A 24,375-nucleotide genomic window follows, 5' to 3' on the forward strand; every position below is an offset into this window, starting at 1 on the left:
GACAATATTCTTATAAAATTCAAATAATAATATGTGAGAATAACTAATATGCAGAGTATATAATGAGAAATGCTGGACTGGATGAAGCACAAGGTGGAATCAAGATTGACGGGAGAAATATCAATAACCTCAGATATGCAGATGACACCACACTTACGGCAGAAAGCGAAGAACTAAAGAGCCTCTTGATAAAAGTGAAAGAAGAGAGTGAAAAAGTTGGCTTAAAACTCAACATTCAGAAAACTAAGATCATGGCATCTGGTCCCATCACTTCATGGCAACTAGATGGGGAAACAGTGGAAAGAGTGGCTGACTTTATTTTTTTAGGCTCCAAAATCACTGCAGATGGTGTCTGCAGCCATGAAATTAACAGATGCTTGCTCCTTAGAAGAAAAGTTATGACCAAGCTAGATAGCATATTAAAAAACAAAGACACTACTTTGCTAACAAAGGTCCATCTATTCAAAGCTATGGTTTTTCCAGTGGTCATGTATGGATATGAGAGTTGGACTATAAAGAAAGAAAGCACCGAAGAATTGATGCTTTGAACTGTGGTGTTGGAGAAGACTCTTGAGAGTCCCTTGGACTGCAAGGAGATCCAACCAGTCCATTCTAAAGGAAATCAGTCCTGAATACTCTGGAAGGACTGATGCTGAAACTGAAACTCCAAAACTTTGGCCACTTGATGCAGGAGAAGAAGGGGATGAAAGAGGATGAGATGGTTGGATGGCATCACTGACTCAATGGACACAAGTCTAAGTAAACTCTGGTAGTTGTTGACAGACAGGGAGGCCTGGCGTGCTGCAGTCCACTGAGTTGCAGAGTTGGACATGACTGAGTGACTGAACTGAACTGAACTGAACTAATAGAGTTCTTAAAGAGTATAATAATATACTGTGTTTCTGTTTATAGTAGTGAGTTATGGAAAACTGGGAACTCTTATGTGAGATAAAATTTACTACAGAATCAGTATTGTTGGTTTAGGCATAGCCATCTAGATGATGAAATAGAAAATTACAGACACTGATCCTACTGTATATTAGAATTTGGCTCAAGAGGAGGACAGAACTTCAAATAGCAAATATTATATTACTCAATATATGATTTTAGAAACACTGAAAAAAATTGTCTATTTTATACAGTATGCCATCACAATTTTCAATTGATCCAATGATCTAAATTTTTAATAGAAATCTATAAACATTTTAGAGGAGGTTATTTGTATGCAATTAATCTTGGGAGCTGAGATCTGCCTAAACATTTCTTAAAAGCCAAATCCATGAGTATATTTGCCCACATAACATAGTTCTATGGCAAACATAAACAGAGTTGAAAGATCAGTGACAAAATAGGAAGGATCTTATCACATAAATGTTAATGTAATAATATTTAATATAAAATAATGAAAGAAAAAATCATGATAAAAAAAGAACTAAAGTAGACCACTTAAACACACAAAAAAGGGTAAATAAATACATAAATAATTTGCTTTCTACTATTCAGAGAAATTCAAGTGAAAGCATTAAGGAAATATCAGTGTTTACCTACCAAATTGGCCAGGTATATATGCACAGAAAGAGAAAAAAAAAGCCTAGTTAGTTTGGTAACTGACTAGGGGGATTACTTTAGTTACTAGAAGTGAGCACACGAATTGGTAAAGCTTTCTGGAGGGCAATTAAAATGATACCTTTGAACTATGATTTCTATCTTAGGGAAAAAATTACAAGCATGTTATAGCAGCAGTAATTGTATTAGTGAAAAATTCTAGAAAGCTATTATAATGAATGGAGACACTAAGTCTTAAACTAAAATATATTAATATAAATTGAGAAAATATATAGATATCGTGAAATGTTGAGAAATATACAGATAATTTAAATTACCCATGCCACTATTCAGAGAAAAACTTAAGATTTTCTGTTTCTATAGAAAAATACAATGGACATGAACTTGGGCAAACTTCGGGAGATGGTGACGGACAGAAAGGCCTGGTATACTGGAGTCCTTGGAATTGCAAAGTGTCAGACAAGACTGGGTGACTGAACAACAGCAACAATAGAAAATATGTGTTTCCCTTTCTGTTTCTAGATCTTATTGCTTTCATACCTCATGTGTAATATTTTACAAATGGGATGAATCTGCAAAATAATTTTGCAATTAATGTGAAGTATTTATTAATTTGAATATATTTTTATGTCAATGGATAATACATTTGTTCAATTCTTTTTAGTGGCCACATGGTAATCTATTGTATAGGTGTTCCATATATTATTTAAACAATTGCATAGTATATTTCTTTATAATTTTTCACTGTAGGGAAAATATTGCAAAAAGTAAAGCTAAATTTTTTAATATTTAAGTAATAAACTTTAAATATATTTAATAAAAATATTTGTGTTCTCATCTTAAAATATTGAATTCTGATATTGATATTAATAAATTTAAAACTATGTAAGAAGTTTGGAAAGTGATTTCATTTACACTGACAATATTATATGCATAGTTGGAGACTTCATGAACATCTGATATAAAAACATTTTTCATATGGGTCTGTACCCATTGAAGAAGACCCTAAATTGTATCCAGCAATCTTAATCATTGGGTTAGCATAAAAGGTCACTCAGGTTTTCCTGTAATATCTTATGGAATAACCTGAATGAACTTTTTGGTCAACCCAATAATTTCTATACAGTTAGCCTGTTTTAGTTCACTCATTTCACATTTAAGATGACAGAAATCATTTGATCAATTAAGACATGTACGTTTTAGAAAAAGTCATGAACATACCAAACAAAAATAAATTTATTTAGGACCGTGTATTAAAAGAATCAAAATAATTGGGGAATTACTTGGTGACCTAGTGGTTAGGACTGGGTGCATTCACTGCTGTGACAGGGGTTTGGTCCTTAATTGGGGAGTTAAGATCTCATAAACCACTGAGTGTGGTCAAACAAACCAAAAAAAAGGAGCCTCTGGAAAATAAATTCTATAATGAAACTCAAAATAATAATAATGATAATAATTATTTGAAACATCTAGTACAATGCTTGGCAAATGACAATGCTTAATAAAGCTTGCTATTATGATTATTAACATTAAGTAATATGGGGGACATATGGTTGTGAGAGCTGGACTGTCAAGAAGGTAGAATGCCAAAGACTTGATGCCCTTGAAATGCGGTGCTACAGAAGACTCCTGAAAGTCCCTTGGACAGCAAGGAGATCAAACCAGTCAATCTTTAGGGAGATAAACCCTGAATATTCACTGAAAGGACTGATAGTGAAGTTGAAGTTCCAGTATTCTAGTCTTCTGATGTGAACAAATGACTCATTGGAAAAGTCCCTGATGCTGGGAAAGATAGGGAGCAGAAGGAGTAGAGGGCATCAGAAGATGAGATGGCTGGAAGGCATCGCCAATGTCATGAGCATGAACTTGGGCAAACTCCAGGAGATGGTGTGGGACAGGGAAGCCCAGCGTGCTGAAGTCCGTGAGCTCACAAAGAGTTGGACATGACTGGGCAACTGAACAGCAACAACAACAATGTGGGGGAAATAAAAGACACAGTTCTTGACATCAAAGAACTTAAAATATTGCAATTATAAATTCCAACAGTTTCCATATTCTAGCTGCAAAACTAGCGAATGCTAAAAAAAGTAAGAGTTGCTCTGCTGAAAATAACAATTCTTATTTAGGTCGTTATCCTGAATTTCATTCATTCTTTAATTTATCATCAAAATATCTCATTTTGAGAGGACTTTTTAAATATATATGCTTCTTTGTTAGTATCTGTAAATTTTAGTTAAGTTTACTCCTTGGTTTGCTTTTGCAGTTCCTCTAGCTTTATGCATATATATTTTTAAAATCTAGGCCAAATACATGATATATGTTTTATGCAGCCACGATCTTAGCATAGTATTTTAGTGCTGATTAATGACCATCATAATAGTTAGATTAATCTTCAATTCCGTTAGTAAGTAAAAAGTTCTAAAAGTGAGTGTGTGTATGTGTGTGTGTCTAGAATTATGAATGTATATATCTGAAATATGTACTACTCTAAGCCAACATAATGGTTGCCATAGAAACAGCAAACAGCAAAAACTCACAGCTGACATAGCAAGAAGATAAGGGGCAACACTTTTGGAGAAATTGTGAAATACAACAGGCGAAAAAGTTAGAAAAATTAACTGTGTTTAAAATTAATAGTATTTATTTCTTCCAAACAAGTTTCCTCAAAGATGGAATTAAATACCCCAAATGCTGGCACTGTTAAGATTCAAAGTATATACATTTTTTTTAATGTAGAAAACTGTAGGCATTAGTGCAAATTTTAAAATGAAATATGTTAAGTAGTCTTCATGAATAAAGTAATTTATTAATATTATTTAAAACTAAAATATGTACAATTTTTATATCTACTAACATTATCATTGAGCATAAAAATATATACTACTGAATGCATTTCAGCCTCCAAACATCACAATTAGTGGGACCCACTATTGTAATTCAGCCAGAAATATCTAGTGCTTTTAGTATTTGGTGAAGCAGTCTTTACCAGCTTTCACAGTGCTTTGATAATCATTTTGATAGAATTTGTTTTTAGGTTTTTATTTCTATTTTTTGTCATGCTAAGACCACTGCAGATATCCATGAAGGATCTTAAAATGATTTAATAGTTCATTATATAAATCAAATTTCATAATATTTCATGCAGATTTCTAGAGTTATAAATTACATAAATCTTTATTACCACTCCATTATTATAATAGTTGTGAGATGAGATAAAACCAAATGCAAAAAATTGAGTGTCCATTTCAATTTTATCCAACTACAAATACCTCCCTACCTGAAAATTAAACACATTCAAAGAAAATGCCTTTCTAGTTTTTAAGTATTGATCCTTGGTTGAAAATAAAATATTTATGTTTTGCTATATTTATTATGATTGCCCTTTCTTCATTATGCTTAAAAACTGTAATTTTAACCTTAATCTAATCCTCAATAGAATTCAGTAAATTTCAGACATTTATTATTATAGTTCATGCCAGATCACTGCAGCTGAACACATAAAACATATGGTACAACAATTCTGTGGCCCGAACACATTCCCAGTTTATTTCCAAATGGTTCAGACAAAAAAGAAGCAACATTAAAAAAAAAGAAGCAACATTTTCAAACTACAAACAAGTTCTTTCCAGAGTGAAATGGTTAAATATTGCAGCCAGTTCAGAAATAGCAACTGGCTTTTTTTTTTTTTTTAAGCAGAACCAGGTTTAATTCTTTTTTGCATTCACATGCACACAAATATACTTCCCTCGAGCTGTCAGAAAGCATCACATTGCTTGATTTGCATGATGAATTTTAAAATCTTTTGAGAAACACAAGGACATTTGCTTCAGGCACTATGATTTTATCATCACCATCATAAACAGCAAGTAGAATGCCAGTCAACCTCTGGTGATCCAACCAAAGGCAAAAGGTCTTAAGACTTTGAATGGTTAGTAGAACCATTGTTAATAGAATGGTTAGTAGAATTTTAATCACCTAAATTCATGTGGATCCATTTTTCAAGTCACAATATTTCGCAGTTCGATAACCATCTCTTTATTGCCCATGATCACTCTGGATGACCCCAAAATCAAAGTATGATTCTTATCAAGAAGCTTAAAAACTCAAATACTGTAAGAAATATTTGTAAACAAATTATATTGTCAGACAAAAATATTATGATCAGTAATGTAAAGGTGGTGTCTTTACTATTTAATTCAACTCTAATTCTCATACTGTTCGTGAAATACCACTACAATATCAATTGCATCTATAGATATCCTGAGTAAAAAAGAGATGTGAGAAAATGGAAGATTTTTCTATAGTTTTCTATTTTGGATTTCATGCTAATAGGGTCTTATCCCTTGAATGACGTGAGAAATAGTACATTAACACCACCAGAATTATCTTTATAATGAGTTTCTGTAATACCTAACTGAGAGTTAAAACCACAAGTGATGTGCTGTTTTCCTAGATTTACTATGATATAGACATATAAAATTTCATTTGAAACTTGGTCTAATTGTGTTTTTATATTTAAAGTCAAATTTAAGTTTTTCAGGGCTTAAAACAAGCAAATATGAAAGCCAGTTCTTTACCTAACCAGTAAAACAATATAATTACTGCATTTAGTCAGAAGATGTGACTGAGTCTCATTGAAATGCAAGGTAAGAGGGTTTTTGAAGTCTTGAATTATTGAACAAGTAATGTAGGGTCCTGGAGTTCAAGGGATGGAAGGGTATCATTACCTTTTTTTTCTTCAGGGAATCAAGGATGACCATTCACCCTTCTGGCAAAAATGGAATGCACAGGGTTCTATTTCTAAGTAAATCAAAGAAATTTCTATTTGTTAGCTGCTGTTGAAGATGCACACTGCAAACTGCATGTCACCTACTTTCATCGTAATATTTTCACATTATCACAAGTAGCATTATGTCACCAAGACAAACCAATTTCATTCATGTAAACATAAAACATGTTTGCTCTAAGATATTTCCATCATTGTCAGGGACACACAAAGTCTCAACAGTCTGCCCTGTCACAGAAAGAGGAAGAGGAATTGTTCATTCACACTCAAATTGAATTCTCTGTCCAGTATTTCTTTAGGCTCATTGAATTTATTCATAAACTCATCCCTGGTATTGTATTACAGCCAGGAAATCATACTTTCTATAAAAGCCAACTTAAAAAAAAAGGCAACAGAAGATGAGGTGCCAATTACCTTCACCAAAAGATGTGCTCATTCTGTTTCTAAGAGGAGATGGCACAAAAGATAAAGCATGTCTTTGACTTGATGATTTGGGTCCTCTACTTAAATAGTGACGAAACAGACCTGTTAGAGAGCAGCACAGTCTAGAGAAAGGCCGACCCTCTAGGGATCTACAATAAAGTTCTCTACCACTATCTCACATCTGGATTCTTGTCAAGTTAATCTCCCTTGGCTGTGGTCTCCGTATCTGTAAAATAAGGGCGTCTATCTAGATGTTCTCAAAGGCTCTACTAGTTCTAAAATTCTTTGAATTCAAAATGAGGGTTGTCAGTACTAATTTTTTTTTGTCTTACTCATATAAAAGATCATTGGATCCTCTAAAAAAATTAAAATGGAATTTCTTCCTCAATTGTCCAATTTTATAAAATAATCTCCAGTTTTATACTGGAGATCAGGCTGAGAATAACCCACAGAAAACAAGAAATCCCCCCATTACTGTTACATTTCCATCTATTCTTTTTGGCCCCTCCTCCCCACTGTTTATCCCAAATCAGAGTTTTGATCACACATTCAATTACAAGTTGTTCAATGATTCCTATCTCTGTTTTCTTACAGAGGAGTATCAGTAAATATTTCCCTCAAAACCCTTGAAAATTTGCAACAAAGATGCTGAAAAAGCTAATCAAACGTTGCAGCTGCTTTCTTTACTAGCCTGCCATCTCTGTACACAGAAGATGTCTCCTTCTCCACAGACTTGTGCCATGGTGATGAAACAGAAAAGTTGTGACCAGATAGCAAAGTAGTTATCAAATAGTTTATTTCATCAAAATAAAACCACTCTCCACTCAAACTTTTACCCTCCAGGGAACTGTTCAGGTGCTCATAACTAGTGCCTGACCTATAATTTTTCAAACCCCTCTAAACCACCAGAACATCACTTTCATCTGGAAAGTATCTTGAACTGCAATTGTAAGAGCGGATGGTGTTTAAATGAACATTATAGGTACTTTGTGAACTCACAAGCTATAGAAATCAATAGGCACCTTGCATAGAGAAGGCCTGAAATTGATTTTTCCAGGAGAGAGTCAATTTGTAACTTTAGGAGAAGCACAGACACCAGGGAGGGGGTTTAAGCATGCTGCAGGCTTAAAAAAAAAAGTGTGAAAAATGCACTGCACTAGAGGAGGAGAATCTCAAAGAAAGAGGGTCTAGGTTGGTGGTGTTTTTCAGAAATGGCTAAAGGGGAACGAGTTGAGAAATACTAGGAGACCCTGCCATTCTCTGGGACTTGCAGAATGAGCGCTCTCAAGGGACACACAGAAGGTATTTAATAGAGTGTTCTGAGGGTCTTGAATTTAAAGGCATACTGTTGCTTTTTGAAGGACAAGGGCATCCAGTGGACTCTTTCTCTCCAGTTTTAAAAAATTTGTCTGAAATTATAAAAATAATGTATTTTGTTCTTGAAACTGGCCAAGAGAGTAGATCTTACATTCTCACTACCACCAAAAAAGAAAAAAAGTAATTATGTGAGATGATGAAAATGTTTTTAGTTTGACCGTGGTAATCATTTCACAATGCATATGTGTATTAAAATATCATGTTGTGTACATTGCTGCTGTTGCTGCTAAGTTGCTTCAGTCGTGTCTGATTCTGTGTAACCCCATAGATGGCAGCCCACCAAGCTCTTCCGTCCCTGGGATTGTCCAAGCGAGAACACTGGAGTGGGTTGCCATTTCCTTCTCCAATGCATGAAAGTGAAAAGTGAAAGTGAAGTCGCTCAGCCGTGTCCAACTCTTTGCGTCGCCATGGACTGTAGCCTGCCAGGCTCCTCTGTCCATGGGATTCTCCAGGCAGAGTACTGGAGCGGGGTGCCATTGCCTTCTCCAGTTGTGCACATTAAATATATATAATTTTTATTTATCAAGAAAGTATAAAAATTGTCTAAAAATTAATCTGTTCACTCAATATAGGAGTCTAAGCATCATTTGCCTCACTGGTGGCTCAGACGGTAAAGAATCTGCCTGCAATGCAGGAGACCTGGGTTCGATCTCTGAGCCGGGAAGATCCCCTGGAAAAGGAAATGGTAACCCACTCCAGTATTCTTGCCTGGAAAATCCCATGGACAGAGGAGCCTGGTAGGCTACAGTCCATGGGGTCACAAATTGGACAAAACTGAGTGACTTCACTTTAACTTTCAAGCATCATTCAGTGTTCAGTGCTCTTCCAGGCACCATGGATGACAGGGAGGTACTGATAAATTTCAGACAAAATGTATCCCCCCAATAAATCTAACTTCCCTTTGTAACCAGAGAATCTTATTCTGCAAACAGCTATTGTTTTCTCCCTTTGCCTGAGTGTTCCTTTATCTTCTCCCTACTGTTTTATACTTTGTACAAGTTCATTAGAACTAAGTTCTACTTTAGTCAAGAGATAAATAATACAGAGGCTAAACATTATTATAAAGTTTTACCTATTTTTATTCTAAATCTTTCTAACAGTGATGATGGAGAATTCATGAAAACCAAACGATTTTTTGAATTCTTGGAGGTTGGGGAGAGGAAGTTTAAAGATGGAATTAGAGGGGTCACATTTGTATAAATGTCAGTGTGTGGAGAAGGAAATGGCAACCCACTCCAGTACTCTCGCCTGGAAAATCCCATGGACGGAGGAGCCTGGTGGGCTACAGTCCTTGGGGACACAAAGAGTCGGACATGACCGAGTGACTTCCCTTTCTTTCTTTCTTTGGTGAGCTAAAAAAAAAAAAAACCCAAACACAAATGCCCTACAAAAATAATTCTAGGAAATACTATTGTGGAAAAGAAAAAACTTCTCTTTTGTATTGGATAATTTTTACTTTTATTTAAGGAATGTACCTTTAAAAAGAAATTTATACCAGTCAGGGTGAACTTAAGGGGCTTTTACTGACGTTTTTTAGTTTTTCTTTGAATGATACTAATTCTTCTAAAAAATAATTTTAAAATCACATGGTGTTGAATGGACATGGATACGTTAGAAAAGATTTGCCTGTTTCAAAGTCTTCATATGAGCATCTGTCATAAAGAATGCAACTTAAAATGGCTACAACCTCAAGTCTGAATGTATCACACTAAATTAAATGATGCTGTTCACATTAACAGCATAGGAGAAGTATATATGTATGTATGTATGCTCAGTGACTCAGTCATGTCTGACTCTTTGCAACCCCATGGACCGTAGCCTGCCAGACTCCTCTGTTCGTGGGATTTTCCAGGTAAGAATACTGGAGTGGGTTGCTATTTCCTTCTCAAGAGGATCTTCCTGACTCAGGAATCAAACCCATGTCTCCTGTGTCTCCTGCATTAGCAGGCAGATTCTTTACTGCTGAACCACTTGGGAAGCCCATATATGTGTAGAAAGCTACATTTACTGTAGTGCATGAATCTGGCCTTTGGTTTGAGGTTAACCAGTGTTCAAACAATTACAGAATCTTAGGGTTTCCAAGGCTTTCATTTCGGAGTAGCATTCTTTTAAAAACAAACATCATTTTCTCACCCTGGAAGTGAATGTTTTGTACTCAGTACTGCAAATATTCCACAACTCATTAACCAGTATTAGACGTTCAAAAGAGCTCAAGTGATTTAGATTTCAAAAGGATGGCTCTGCTTCAGAAAGCTGAAGACACACAGGAAATTATTTTCACTTGCTATTTGCTTACCTTGGTTTGGACTCATTTCTGCCTCTCATACTCACTCTGCAGAGATAAACAGGAGTAGACTACTGAGAGTTAATGAACCCAAATGGTATCATGTTTTACAAATTAAGTCTGTTTTGATAAACAGCTGAGGGGCAAATATAAGCCAATGGATACAGATAAAAATTCCAAGAATCGACTATACAACAGAGTTTAGAGTACAATCTGAAATACAGCCTCAGACACTCACCAGTAAAATGGTTAGAAGTGGATGGATTGACGCTATCAACACTGGCAGCACTGTCACAGCTAAAAACTTCATCGTTGGATTCCTGCACAGAGGAGCAGGGGAAGGAGCCATCAATTTCCTCCAACTTCCCCTTGAAAATTCCACTCATCGCTGCAGCACTGTCGCATGTAACTGTAACGAGCATGGGAACAACAGAGTACTGAAACATCTGACCACTGATTGCACAATCTAGGTCTCCAAGTCGTTCTTTGGAGGTGGCGGGGAGGGCTGTAATTTTTTGAACCACATCTGCCAGACTATCATATCCATGCAGAAATAATTCTTTCCATAATGTTCGAAAGTATTTCTACCCTGATTCATTGCTATTTGCATTCTCATTCTGACAAGAGTATTTTATAAGAAAAAGTCAAAATTAAAAATGTGAAATCAGAGGGCTGCATAAGGAAATATGGTTCAGCGTTTTGAAACGTCAAAACAGGAGTCAAATACATTTATTTGATTTGTTCTAGTAAATCGTGTTCTGTCATTGACAGAGCCAAGGTTCAGAACGAAATAGATCACTCACTTGCATGCTGTCATACCCAGAGCATACTGATTAGGGCATGTCTATCTTGCTTGGGATTTCTTTTTTTCTCAGGTACAAAGGTGTCTACTTTCCTGGGGCTCTTTGTCCGTCAAAAATCAAATTGGTTGCTAGGAACGGCTGTACCTACAGAATTTAAATGCCTTATCGTGTTTCCAGTCAGTTCAGCAGAGCTACAGGGAATTCTGGAATCCTGTACCATGGAGGCTGGCTGAATAAATTTTATACAGGCTAAATCACAGTCCCTAAATCTTTTGCTGGATAAAATATTAATTTGAGCCTCTTCATTCTTTGTATCAACATGGTCACTGAAAGCCAGTGTGAGGTAGCCTGATACATTTTTTTTAAATTGTTAATATCAATTTAGATGAGTCATTAGACCTCTGAGAGTAATAATTTCCTCATAGCCATAAAGTAACTCTGATGATAATCAGTGGTTGCAAACACAAATTCTTACAATGGCAGTTAATTTCAATGAGTAAAGAGGATCAGATATAATAAAATCATCTCAGTCCTCTCATTTTTTCTCCTGTTATTTGTAACAAAGGTATCAAGAAATACTTCTCTACCCTAAGAAAAATGATAGCGTAGGAACCATAATAAATGATCTCACAACCAAAGAGACCATGGGTAGTAAACAGCGTAAACTGTGGAAAACTGGAGATGCACACACAGGCCAAGGTGGGAAGCCACTACTTAGGTCCAGGTCATTTCACCTCCATGTTCTCCCAATATAACCCACTCTAAAATCTGGCCAATGCCCCATTCACATTCAGAAGCAATCGTTTACACTGTTAGCTTTCACATGTCCCATCTCCTTATTAATTTTGTTTATAAAATTAAAATTAAGGAGCGATTCTTATGTTACCTTGTAATGTAAAGCCCATCTTAGATTGGCTCTATAAGATAGACAAATAACGCTTTAGATCTGTGGCTTAGAAGGATTAACAGAATAAGTATTCAAAACATTCTCTTCCATACTAGCCCAACACAATACCTGAAATGCCTTTGCTAGAGACACATAAGTTGGGAGAACAAACTTATTTTACAAAGATGCTTGCATAAAACACGCTACCAAGGAGAGGTGGTATCTTAAGCCATCAAACCTCAGCATGGCAATCCTATCTGTAACAAGGAACAAATCAAAATAGACTTTCTTAAAAAGTCTGGCTACTTTCATTTGCTTCTCAGTGACCTCATGGAGTCTCAATGTTGGTACCTCATGTCAATTTTGGTAGCTATACTTCTGTAGGGGAGTATTTGCTCCAAGTCCTTCCATTGACTAGCTTCCTCTGTTTCTATATTTTCTGCTTTCTAGTATTCTTAACTGCATACAGTTTTATTTCTGAGATAACATCTTCTATTTTATTTTGAAAACCTCAACACTAAACACCAATTCTCTTGTTCTTTTAATATATTCCAGTTCAGATTGTTGAGTAAGGGAATCTGAGTGTGTTCATTCAGATATTTATGCCATTCTAATAGAAAAGAAATCTGTTTGTTTTCCATACTTCAAGGGGCCATTTATTATTTATTCAATAAACATTTCTTGAGCTTCTACCATGTACCAGTGACTATTTTAGATGCTGCTGCTAAGTTGCTTCAGTCGTGTCCGACTCTGTGCGACCCCATAGACGGCAGCCTATCAGGAGCCTCCATCCCTGGGATTCCCCAGGCAAGAACTCTGGAGTGGGTTGCCATTTCCTTCTCCAATGCATGAAAGTGAAAAGTGAAAGTGAAGTCGCTCAGTTGTGTCTGACTCTTCGAGACCCCATGGACTGCAGCCTACCAGGCTCCTCTGTCCATGGGATTTTCCAGGCAAGAGTACTGGAGTGGGTCGCCATTGCCTTCTCCATTTTAGATGCTAGAGAATGCTAAAGTAATCACACAGGGAAAAAAATCATTCCTCTAACAGTGCTCCCCTACTCAGTGTTGTCGGGGAAAGGGTAAATAAACAGATAAGTAAATTACGTATGATATATGTTCTGTGGAGTTAAATACTATGAAGAAAGTTAAGCGGTCAAGAGATATAGCGATCAGAAATTTGGCTGTTAAAGAACACTGCATTTTGAATTAATTGGTGAGCTCATGTTAGAGTAAGGAAAGTAAGGGAGCCAGTCAGTCTGACATTTGGGTAAAGAGCAGATCAAGCTATAGGAGGCAGGTGCCCAAGGTCCTGGTCTGGGCATAGGAGGCAATGAGTTTAGACAAGTGTTGGGGGCTAAATTGTGTAGAGACTGTCAAAACTTTGGATGTTACTCTACATGAGCTAGAGGGCTTAATTAGTGGAGTGATAAGATCTCACTTATACTTTAAAAGGACCACTCATTCACCTATTGTTTCATTTTTTTTAAAAGAGGGCTTATGATAAAGGAGTGGGCTTTCCTGGTAGCTCAGTTGGTAAAGAATATGCCTGCAATGCAGAAGACCCCAGTTCAGTTCCTGGGTGGGGAAGATCCGCTGGAGAAGGGATAGGCTACCCACTCCAGTATTCTTAGGGGCTTCCTTGGTGGCTCAGCTGGTAAAAAATCTGCCTGCGATGCGGGAGACCTGGGTTCAATCCCTGGGTTGGGAAGATCCCCTGGTGAAGGGAAAGGCTACCCACTCCAGTATTCTGGCTTAGAAAACTCATAGACTGTATATCCATGGGGTCACAAAGAGTCGGGCATGACTGAGCGACTTTCACTTTCACTTCACTTATGATAAAGGAAAGGTAGATTTGATGGGGAAATGGAAAAGTGTAGAATTAAGGAGGACTTAGCAGCTCAGATGAATAGTTCAAATCAGAACCTGATAAGTCAGAGGGCTTGAGATTTCTTCTGGGGGAAAAGAATTTAGAAAGAGGTTAGAAGGGTGAGGAAGGTCAAAGTGCTTCCCAAAGCAATGTGGTTACTTAATTTTACCTACAATCACCTCTGGTGTCTAAATCTAACAAATATTTGATGATAATGGGAGCCACCTTACCTGTTAGGTTTCAAATAGGACCAATTCTGATATATCTGAGCACTTTGTGATACTGCTTTGGCAAATAAAATTAACAATGAAAATGTAAGCTTTCTTTCATTATTCTAAAGGAATACTTTTAATTTGGTAGAGAAGAGGCATTATATGGAAGGTGACCATTATCAAAGATTTACCTATTGATGGGAAAATGGAGGCAAAGAGTTAATAACTATTTTATCCACCACCTTCCCCAAAGTTACTCATTCAAGATTTTTTTCAACATAAAATCCATAATTACTACTTGTTACTGCAAGGGTTATAGGACTCTGGCTTGGAGCTGACCCTTTTTGAAGGCCATTGGTTGGAGAATCTCTCTTATCTGTAAGCAAATTATGGAGATTTTAAAAGAACTGCAGAAAACCTCCTAAAAACGGAGAGCTGTTGACAGATTTTTAAAAATGTTGATGTACTCTTGTTTATTAGTTATAGGAAACTATTTGGAAGATTTTCTTTAATTGGTATGAAATCAATGTAAATAATTTGTGTGAATTTGCTCACATTTTTACTTTTAGTTCTAGTGACCTTGAAGAAAGTTGAATAGTCATTAAGGAGAAAATGAACCATGTAATTACATAGCTCAGTAAATACAAAGAAAGGGTGGGAAAAAATGTCTCAAAGCAAAAGAAATACTTGGAGAGAGAGAAGAAAAGAGATTCATCCTACTTTGTGCTTGCCAATTTGATTCTGCTATAGTGTGCTCCAGTTGTAGTACCAAAATTGCAATGTTACAATTATTTCCATGGCAACAGACACTGAGCTCATGCAGGAGAAGTTAAATTGTGAGAGAAATTAAGATGCTACCCCCATTCAGATGTCTGCAGTAATAGGTGGGAAGGAAGAACAGAATTATTATAAATATCCTTGATTGAATTTGTCCCAGCCACATAGCCCGGGGAGAGCAATTCTAAACAATATTAAGTCACCCTATAACTCAGAATGCTCTTTTGAAAGTACATGGCTGGAAGAAACTGTTAGCAGAGAGGAGTATGAATGACTTAATTTATATTTTCTAGCACCTAAACAATTACAATATTTGTTAGAAGTCAAAGGTTTTAGAATTCTAATTCAGGGTCCCCTAACAAGGTCATATGTGTCCTAGGTCCAAAAAAAAAAAAAAAAAAATGGAGTTAAATTAGGTTTTCTTTACCTAACTTAGAGGAATGCAGTATTGTTACTGATCCTACATCCAACAATTCCTTTTACAGAGGTATATATTTCCTTAATACTTTTCCTAATATGAAAACAGTTAAAATTTTGTTTGTCAGTCAAACATGAGTCATATTTTAATTAAAATATTCAAAACAATAGCTGAATGCTTTTATACAAAACTAGACACTCAAATCGGAGAAGGCAATGGCACCCCACTCCAGTACTCTTGCCTGGAAAATCCCATGGACGGAGGAGCCTGGTGGGCTGCAGTCCATGGGGTCGCTAAGAGTCGGACACAACTGAAGTGACTTAGTAGCAGCAGCAGCAGCAGACACTCAAATACACTGTCTAGGTGTGTCATAGCTTTTCTTCCAAGGAGCAAGTGTCTTTTAATTTCATTGCTGCACGGTCCACAGTGATTTTGGATTCCAAGAAAATAAAATTTGTCACTGTTTCCACTTTTTCCTAGATAGTGTATTAAAAAGCAGAGACATCACTTTTCTGACAAAGGTCCATATAGTCAAAGCTATGGCTTTTCCAGGAATCATGTATGGATGTGAAAGTTGGACCATAAAGAAGACTGCGTGCTAGAGAATTGATGCTTTTGAATTGTGGAGAAGACTCTTCAGAGTCCCTTGGACAGTAAGGAGGTCAAACCAGTCAATTTTAAAGGAAATCAGTCCTGAATATTCATTGAAAGGACTGATGCTGTAGCTGGAGCTCCAATACTTTGACCACCTGATGTGAAGAGCCGATTCATTGGAAAAAGACCGTGATGCTGGGAAAGATTGAAGGCAGAAGGAGAAGAGGGTGGCAGAGGACGAGATGTTAGATAGCATCCCTGATGCAATGGACATGAGTTTGAGCAAACTCCAGCAGATGGTGAAGGACAGGGAAGCCTGATGTACTACAGTTCATTGGATCACAGAGTTGGACAAGACTCAGCACCTTAACAGCAACAATGCTGGATTCTAAGGTGGTGGACAAGATTCCCCACCCTCTAGTGGGCATTCTTTATATAACCCCAGGGTTGTGAATAGGGTGAAATATCACTCTTTCCACATCATATGGCAAAGGAAATTTGCATATGTAACGGAAGTCCCAAATCAGTGACCTAGTAGATTATCTAGGTGGGCCTGACTTAATCACATAAAATTGAGATTCTCTCTGGTTGACTTTGAAGATGGCAGGGGTCATGTAACAAGAACTATGTGCAGCCTCTAGATGCTAAGAGTGGCTCTAGCCACAGCAAAGGAGGAAGCAGGGACCCTATAAGCACAAGGAACTGAATTCTGCCAATGAGCTTTGAAGTAGATTTTCCCCCAGAGTGATCAGATAAGAATTCAACTGAGCTGACCCTGCGTTCAGCCTTATGAGACATTAGGCTTAGAATTTAGCCACACTCTGTCAGGCTTCTGATCTACAGCACTATATGCTAAAAGCAGGCATTGTTTTAAATTGTTGAGTTTGTGGTAATTCGTTCTAAGGCAATAGAAAAGTAAGACAACATATATTAACTTTTTTAACTTTGTTGCATACATATGAGGTAAGTGTTATTATTGGTAAGCATTGTTATTAATATCATTTTCAGATTAAAAACTAAAGTACAAAGAGGTTAGATAATGAACCAAGGTCATAACTAGTCTTACAGGCAGCATTCCAACCCAGGTGTTTTGGCTCTTGAAATCATATTTTAATCATTACACTCTTCTTTGATTCTTAATGGTATCTTACTGCTTAAATCGTTTTTGCAATTTCACTAGCTCATACAGTACTAATTTAGCCAGCTGATATCCAATGAGTTAATTGCAGCTAATATGGAAAAATAGGAAGAAAAAAGGAATTTTTTAATCCCCTAATGAGGAATAGTATTTAGGAAGCCATTAAAAACCCTGGGGATTACTTTGCCCTTTCCATTCTGTTTGTTAACAGAAAAGGATGACTAGCAATAACAACTGAAATTGCATACCATTCGTGATTATGCCTTAAATTCTGTGGTGAAAAATGTACTATGTGGATCTATCAATCTTTACAATATCATCCAGGTAGATTACTGAATTTCACAGAAAGGGAAACTGAGGCTCAGATAGCTTAAGTAACTTGCCTACATTTACACAGGCAGTAAGATAGCATGTCTGGGAACTGAATTATTATCTATATAATGGCAAAGTTTACTATGCATTCCATCAATCATTATGCTATACTATCTAAAGAACTAAAGGTTAGCCACGGTTATCACTACAATACCCAATTTGCACTAGATGATGCACTTCTAGAAGCAGATGTGCTGACTGGCTGACTGAATCCTCCATTCAGGGGACATGTACGTATGCCACTTAGCAACAAATGCAAAAATGCAATGTACACCACAGTACAGTCCCCACACACATGAGTATATTTGAAGATATATTAGCTATTGTCAGTCTTCTTTCTCTACAGTCTCCCCAGACAATACATCGTGTAATTTTTTTTTTTTTTTAACTGGAAGTTCTATTCTACCTTGCTATGGTAGACTGGGACTTTCAATTGTCCTGTATTATTGCTTACCTTTGCCTTGGGACATACTGCTGCTGCTGCTGCTAAGTCACCTCAGTCGTGTCCGACTCTGTGCGACCCCATAGACAGCAGCCCACCAGGCTCCCCCATCCCTGGGATTCTCCAAGCAAGAACACTGGAGTGGGCTGCCATTTCCTTCTCCAATGCATGAAAGTGAAAAGTGAAAGTGAAGTCGCTCAGTCATGTCCGACTCTTCGTGACTCCATGGACTGTAGCCCACCAGGCTCCTCTGTCCATGGGATTTTCCGGGCAAGAGTACTGGAGTGGGGTGCCATTGCCTTCTCCGTGAGACACACTGAACCCCAGTAAAATGGGTATGTGAACTCTCAGCACACACCCTTGGTTTCTCTGTAGCCGATTCAGCATTGTCACCTGCCAAACATGATGACTTAAAAGTGTTCACCAGAATACAAGAAAAATGGCAGAAAGTGGATCTGAAGCAGAAGAAAAATATTGCTGAATGATTTAACCTTTAATCAGTGTTGCTGAATAACTTCAAATCAAGAAAGTGAGTATTAAACAAGAGTATATATATTATAGATTGATAAAATGCATATTACTGTATTTTCTTACACAAACACTAAGATTCGTGTTAATATAAAATTATAATTAATTACATTAATATATAATTAGTCCATTGATTTAATATATCATGGTGTGTGTGTGTGTGTGAACAGCACGGTGCAGAGAGGCAGGGTGAGTAAGGACTGTGCACAGATGTGATTCCCTGCTAAAGTCAGAGAGAGCTCAAATGGAGTTTGCACAATAAAAAGTCTGTGATACAAACTTTTTTGTGGCTTAATGACATTTATGTAACACAAACACTGTCACACTGAAGGGTGTTGACAAAGAAAGGGATGATCTTGGCATGTAATGAGTGTCTGTCATTGAAAAGGTACAGGAAAGGGGTAAGATGACTCTCTGACAAGATCATTCACATATTTACTCTGAAAGCAAAACAATTTTGGTACAGTTTTGATACATCAAGCATATCAGGTATTATGATAGATGTTGATGACATAAGACAAAGGAAACCTCCTGCCACAGAATTATAACTGAGATAGTTGTTAAAGGTTATAGAGAAGTCAGAGAAGTGACTGGAAGGACCACGCTAAAAAGCCATGGCAGGGAGTTCAAGACAGGCCTGAGGTGGTCTTGAGACTGCTCTTGGTGGTCCTGCCCGTAGTGCGTGATGACCTCTGAATACAGAAGCTTATAATGGAGTCCCTAAACTCAGATTTCCATTTGACCCTCAGTTCTTGAGAACCTCAGTGGGCAGGTTGGGACAGTCCACTCAGGGCCCTGTACTGATCCAGACATCACAGTGGCCAAACAATCTAAGGTGTAAGTTTTATGAGCTATTAGAAAGGAATTTTAAGACAGCAAAGCAAGAATTTTTTTAAACGACTTTTGAGAATCTTTCTCAATCTTTCTGCCTTAATATGCTGACAACATCAAAACCAGTTTTACCTGGGTAATGACTGATGAAAAATATTGATTTTCCATGGCTAGCCTAAGCTGACATAGAAAAGGAAATGAAAATCTTTGTAAATACAGTCAGGAGTCCTGTTTAAGAAGTTGCTTGTTTCATTTACTAAATATATTGTGATAGATCCACAAGATGACAGCAGCTAACTGAATCAACACTTACTAGAAAACAAAACTAGAATGCAGTTTTGACCCTGAGAGCAAACTCACAGAAAGTCGAGGAGATTATGACAATAAGTCAAAGTGACCAGGATGACAGGAAACCCAAAGCAAGTCTAAATGGGGAGTTCCGTGCAACTCTTAAATTCCTGTGTTTTTGCACATTAGGGAGCATCTGGTACACCATGTTTCTTCGCCCTCTTCCAAAGTCTTCCCAACTCTTCTTTTCATTTATCCAGTATTTAATGCATTATAACCTATACTTAATACAAACATAGTGTTTGGCTGTTCTTGTTTTGCGTAGTTCTCAGTTTCCCACTACAATATCATTGTGAGAATCCTTCTCTGTGCCTTACTTTCTTCACAGGCAAAGTAAGCAGTCCAGGAAGGAATTATCTCTAAGGCCATCTCCACACTTCTAGAATGATGGAAGACTAAAATATTTAAAGGGAATAATGAAAATTAAATGAGTGCTTGCCAAAGGACTTATATAGTCATTATTGTTTAAAGATACAAAATTTTACATAAGAACTAATATTGTTACAAATGTGCATGTGAGTCAGGAGAAATGTATTTATGGGAATGTGTTGTGTGCACTAACTTTTGTTGTATTGGAAGATGATGTGTTAAGCCCTTGATCTAACTAAAGTACACAGACTCTGGCAATAAATCACATGTCTACTATCTATCTTTTTGGCCATGAGACTAAAATGAATGAATGGTAAAATTGAACTCCCACTAAGTAATTTTCTTGGTGAAGTGTCATCCTTAGAATTAGCATTGCCATTTATCAAGGTCATCATAATCTTCCATTAAATGCTTGAAAAGTTATATTGAATCTCTATTCTCAGAGTATGTACATTCAGCGATTTTCAGGTCAAACTATTTAGTCTATTTGTCATCCACTGAGATCTAAACAGTTGACTAAGAAATAGAATAAGTTGCCCAACTGATACACTGAGATATGTAAAACATCCAAATGTGATCAGTACCTTGATAAGCAAATCCATTCCTTTGCGCTTTGATTCACAAAATGGTAACTAAAGAATAATAATGCTGCTTTGAATCAACGCCCTTTCTATACTGATATAAACCTTATACTATACTATCAGGTAGTAGATATATACCAAGTCAAAAAGTAATTCTGATCAAGAATATTTTTGAGTTAGGCCTGTGAGGTGCTGTGCTTAGTCACTCAATCATGTTCGACTCCTTGCGAGCCCAATGACCAGTAGTCTGCCAGGCTCCTCTGTCCATGGAGATTTTCCCAAGAAAAGTGAGTGGGTTGCCATTCCCTCCTCCAGAGGATCTTCCCAACCCAGGGATCAAACCCAGTGGGTGGATTCTTTACTGTTTGAGCCACCAGGGAAATCTGAGAATACTGGAGTGGGTAGCCTATCCCTTCTACAGGGGATCTTCCTGACCCAGAAATTGAACCGGGGTCTCCTGCATTGCAGAGTTGTGCTACCAGGGAAGCCCGAATCATGGCCTACCAGAGTACAAACACTAACGTGGTTTTTCATTTGCTTGAATTACTTGAAGCACCTAGCACAGTTTGAACAGTGAAACCTGACCTGAGCTCCCTTATCTTAGTGGAATTCCATTTCTCCTAAATCCCACCTTTCCGTTTTCAGCAGTGTAGGGTTATTTGCCAAGGCAGCATATTCTCATTATAGATATAAAGTTGCCTACCTATATTATAGGGGTAACTATTAATATTTCATATTCCTGAATACATTTCGTGAGACTTAAGAGACCTATGTAAACTCACCTATGAATCTGGCAAGCTACTTTAAGCAAATAGAAAGCATAAAGCAGTAAAGAATCACTATTAACAAACTGTACTTAGAAATTATCTGTAGCTAAAGTCCATGCAATGCATTCTTTTCGGGAACTTGAAACATACTTGATAATTTTGAATGTGCCTGAAATGAGTTATTTGCACAGGTTGCATAATTCATTTACTAGTCTATCTGATTTGTTAGCATGCTCTTTAATGTCATCTGTGTTTATGATGAAAGTGCTGCCATTGAAGTGCTTTGTGTGTGTTAATTGATAAAAACTAAGTACTTCCCATTATCCTAACTCTTTTTGAAAAATAACATAGTGACATACCAAATTAATTTAACTTTAAATAATGTATTGCCTACATATTAAATATATTAAAACATGGTTTAAGCTTGTAGTACTTTATTTGCTCCATTGCTAACAATTAATCTAATAGACTAAGGTTAATATTATTAAAATAAGATATTATATGTCAAAAGCATTTAAACAAGTGGTGAAAGGGAAGATAGAATTAGGACTCTCATCTGATTTATAATAAAATGCATCCTCCTGCAATGTAGAAGACACAGGAGGCACAGCTTTGATCCCTGGGTCAGGAAGATCCCCTGGAGAAGGAAATGGCTACCTGCTCCAGTATTATTGCCTGGGAAATCCCATGGACAGAGAAGCCTGGCGGGCTACAGTCCATAGGGTCCCAAAGAGTCAGACATGACTGAGCCCACATGCTTCTAATGAGCCAGGAAATATATAGCAGCTTTATGCCGAATTTTCCCTTTCACCAAATAGCTGAGATAAAAAAATCATAATGATAATGTTTTAATTTAAAAAATTGCCTAGGGTAAAATACGATGATTGTTGTGATTTTTATTTCTTTTCTTTTTTTTTTAATTTTTATTTTTTTAAATTTATTTATTTTAATTAGAGGCTAATTTACAATATTGTATTGGTTTTGCCATACATCAATATGAATCCACCATGGGTGTACATGTGATTTTTATTTCTTATAAAGAAAAGCCACATAAAATTTTCATGTCCAAAAAATAGCAAAAGGTTTCAAATAAAACAAAAAGTATGTATATTTATAATAATTCCTATTAAACTTCAAATATATTACCTTAATACTACTGAAAAACAGTTATTAGGTTGTTGAAATATGTGATTTTTTATATATGTTAGATATATTACAAAGGTAAGGAAATGACTACATTAATCAAAGATGGTCTGGACATTAAGTTAAAAGACATTTTTAATCTCATATGTCAAAATATGTATTTAATCCTTTTCACGATCCATAGACTGAACATATATCTCAAGCTTTTCTCGTTTTATGATTGAAATGACTGATACATTTAAAAATGCTTCTTAATTTATTGTCTTGCTCAGTATCCTACTAACTGCTACAAATATAAAGAGAAAAAAGAAAGAAAGTATTCTGCCCAGGAGACAAAGTTGGATATAGTGGTCTCTATTAAAAACCTACATTTGAATCTTTATGTTTGCACTAAAGGAAAAGCAAATGATCTTCCTTTGGCATCACTCACTCAGCAGCCTTACATGGGTTTCATGTGTCTTGTTCCATTCTTCACTTAGACAGGAACCCCTAACTGTTTTCTTTCACACTTTTTTTTCTCTCTTGCCTCCACTCCAGTGTGTGCATGCACACACGCACACATACACACACACACACATTCTTTTTCACGTAGTCTCTGCAGGAAAAGCTACCATAGTTATCTCATGCAGACGGCTGCCCATGGAGGATAGAAAAGTCTGACTGAGAAAGGGTTTAACTACTTTTCATCCAAAATATGAGAGCCATTAAGCAAATTATAAAAAGCAGCAACAATATACTCTGGTTTTATTCAGAACCTTTCCCTTAGCGATTATTAAAAGGATGATATTTTTAGCCAAAGAAAGCAAAATGCATCTGCAGCAGCTGGTTTCCAAGGAAACAGAATAATTTAAAACCATGTGGAACTCTGCTCTCTAATTTTCATCAATTCCCCTTCATTCTTAGAGGTAGATTTACTTGGAATTTATAATTTTCAAAAAAATGTAGCTGCCGTAACTTATTTTCTTTAACACATTTCAGGAGATGAATATCTGATGCTACATATCACCTTAAATTCCAATCTAAGGGGTGTATTAATTTCTACCATCATTTTGTTTTGAAAAACAAGATCAGAAGAATCCATAATTAGAAACATGGCAATATTTTAACATCATTAAATTTTTGAAATCCAAAAATAGCTCAAAATAAATTATGCAAGAGTATTTTCTTGGGTCAATATGACATTTAAGTGTGTAAACATACTATTAACTATGCTTGGCACATTTAGATAATTAAAGATAGTTCTCCATTCATTTAGATAATCATTTCATTCAGTAGTTTTTCTTCCTCTCTTTTTTCAATTTTGCAAAAATTGCTATGTTTTTGTATGTTCTTCAAAGGTAAAATCCATTTCTCAACAAAAACAGAAAGCAAACACAACACCAAAAAAAAAAATCCAAAAACATTGTATACATCCATTCCTATTAGTTTGTGAATCATTCAAAAGAAGCATTTTAAAAATATATGAACAAGTCATCATTGACTTTTATTAATATAATCAACAAGTATTAACTGATGGTCAGTGTGTTCAAATCAGTAATAACCTTAAAAGGAACTCCATTTTAATGAGGTTTCCCAACCTAAATTGACCTATATTTACAAATTAAAATCATTATAAAATTAAATGTACTTGGAGTAGATTATTTTTCATATGTCTCTGTTATAAGTATGTCATTTAAGTCTATACATTTATCCTAAGGATACATAAAAGACAACATTAAGAGAGAGAAGGAACTGGTAAAGTAAAATCTCAATTTTTGAACCGTTAAAAATATTGCCCTAGGGGTATTACCAACCATATAAATGCTGTGATGGAATTCTTATATAGATACATTTGATTAATAAAACTACCAATGAAACTTTTCTA

General features: G+C 36.2%; 1 protein-coding gene across 2 annotated transcripts in view; it reads right to left on the reverse strand.

The window, feature by feature from the left end:
- Positions 1 to 24,375, reverse strand: part of CSRNP3 (cysteine and serine rich nuclear protein 3) — a 203,802-nt gene that overhangs the window by 178,633 nt on the left and 794 nt on the right. For both annotated transcript variants that reach the window (XM_027558853.1, XM_027558862.1), the window contains exon 2: positions 10,675 to 10,845. The gene's annotated coding sequence lies outside the window, so the exon portion shown is untranslated. The remainder of the gene's footprint in view (positions 1 to 10,674; positions 10,846 to 24,375) is intronic.

This window comes from Bos indicus x Bos taurus, chromosome 2 (genome assembly GCF_003369695.1).
Source record: "Bos indicus x Bos taurus breed Angus x Brahman F1 hybrid chromosome 2, Bos_hybrid_MaternalHap_v2.0, whole genome shotgun sequence".
Classification (NCBI taxonomy): domain Eukaryota; kingdom Metazoa; phylum Chordata; class Mammalia; order Artiodactyla; family Bovidae; genus Bos; species Bos indicus x Bos taurus.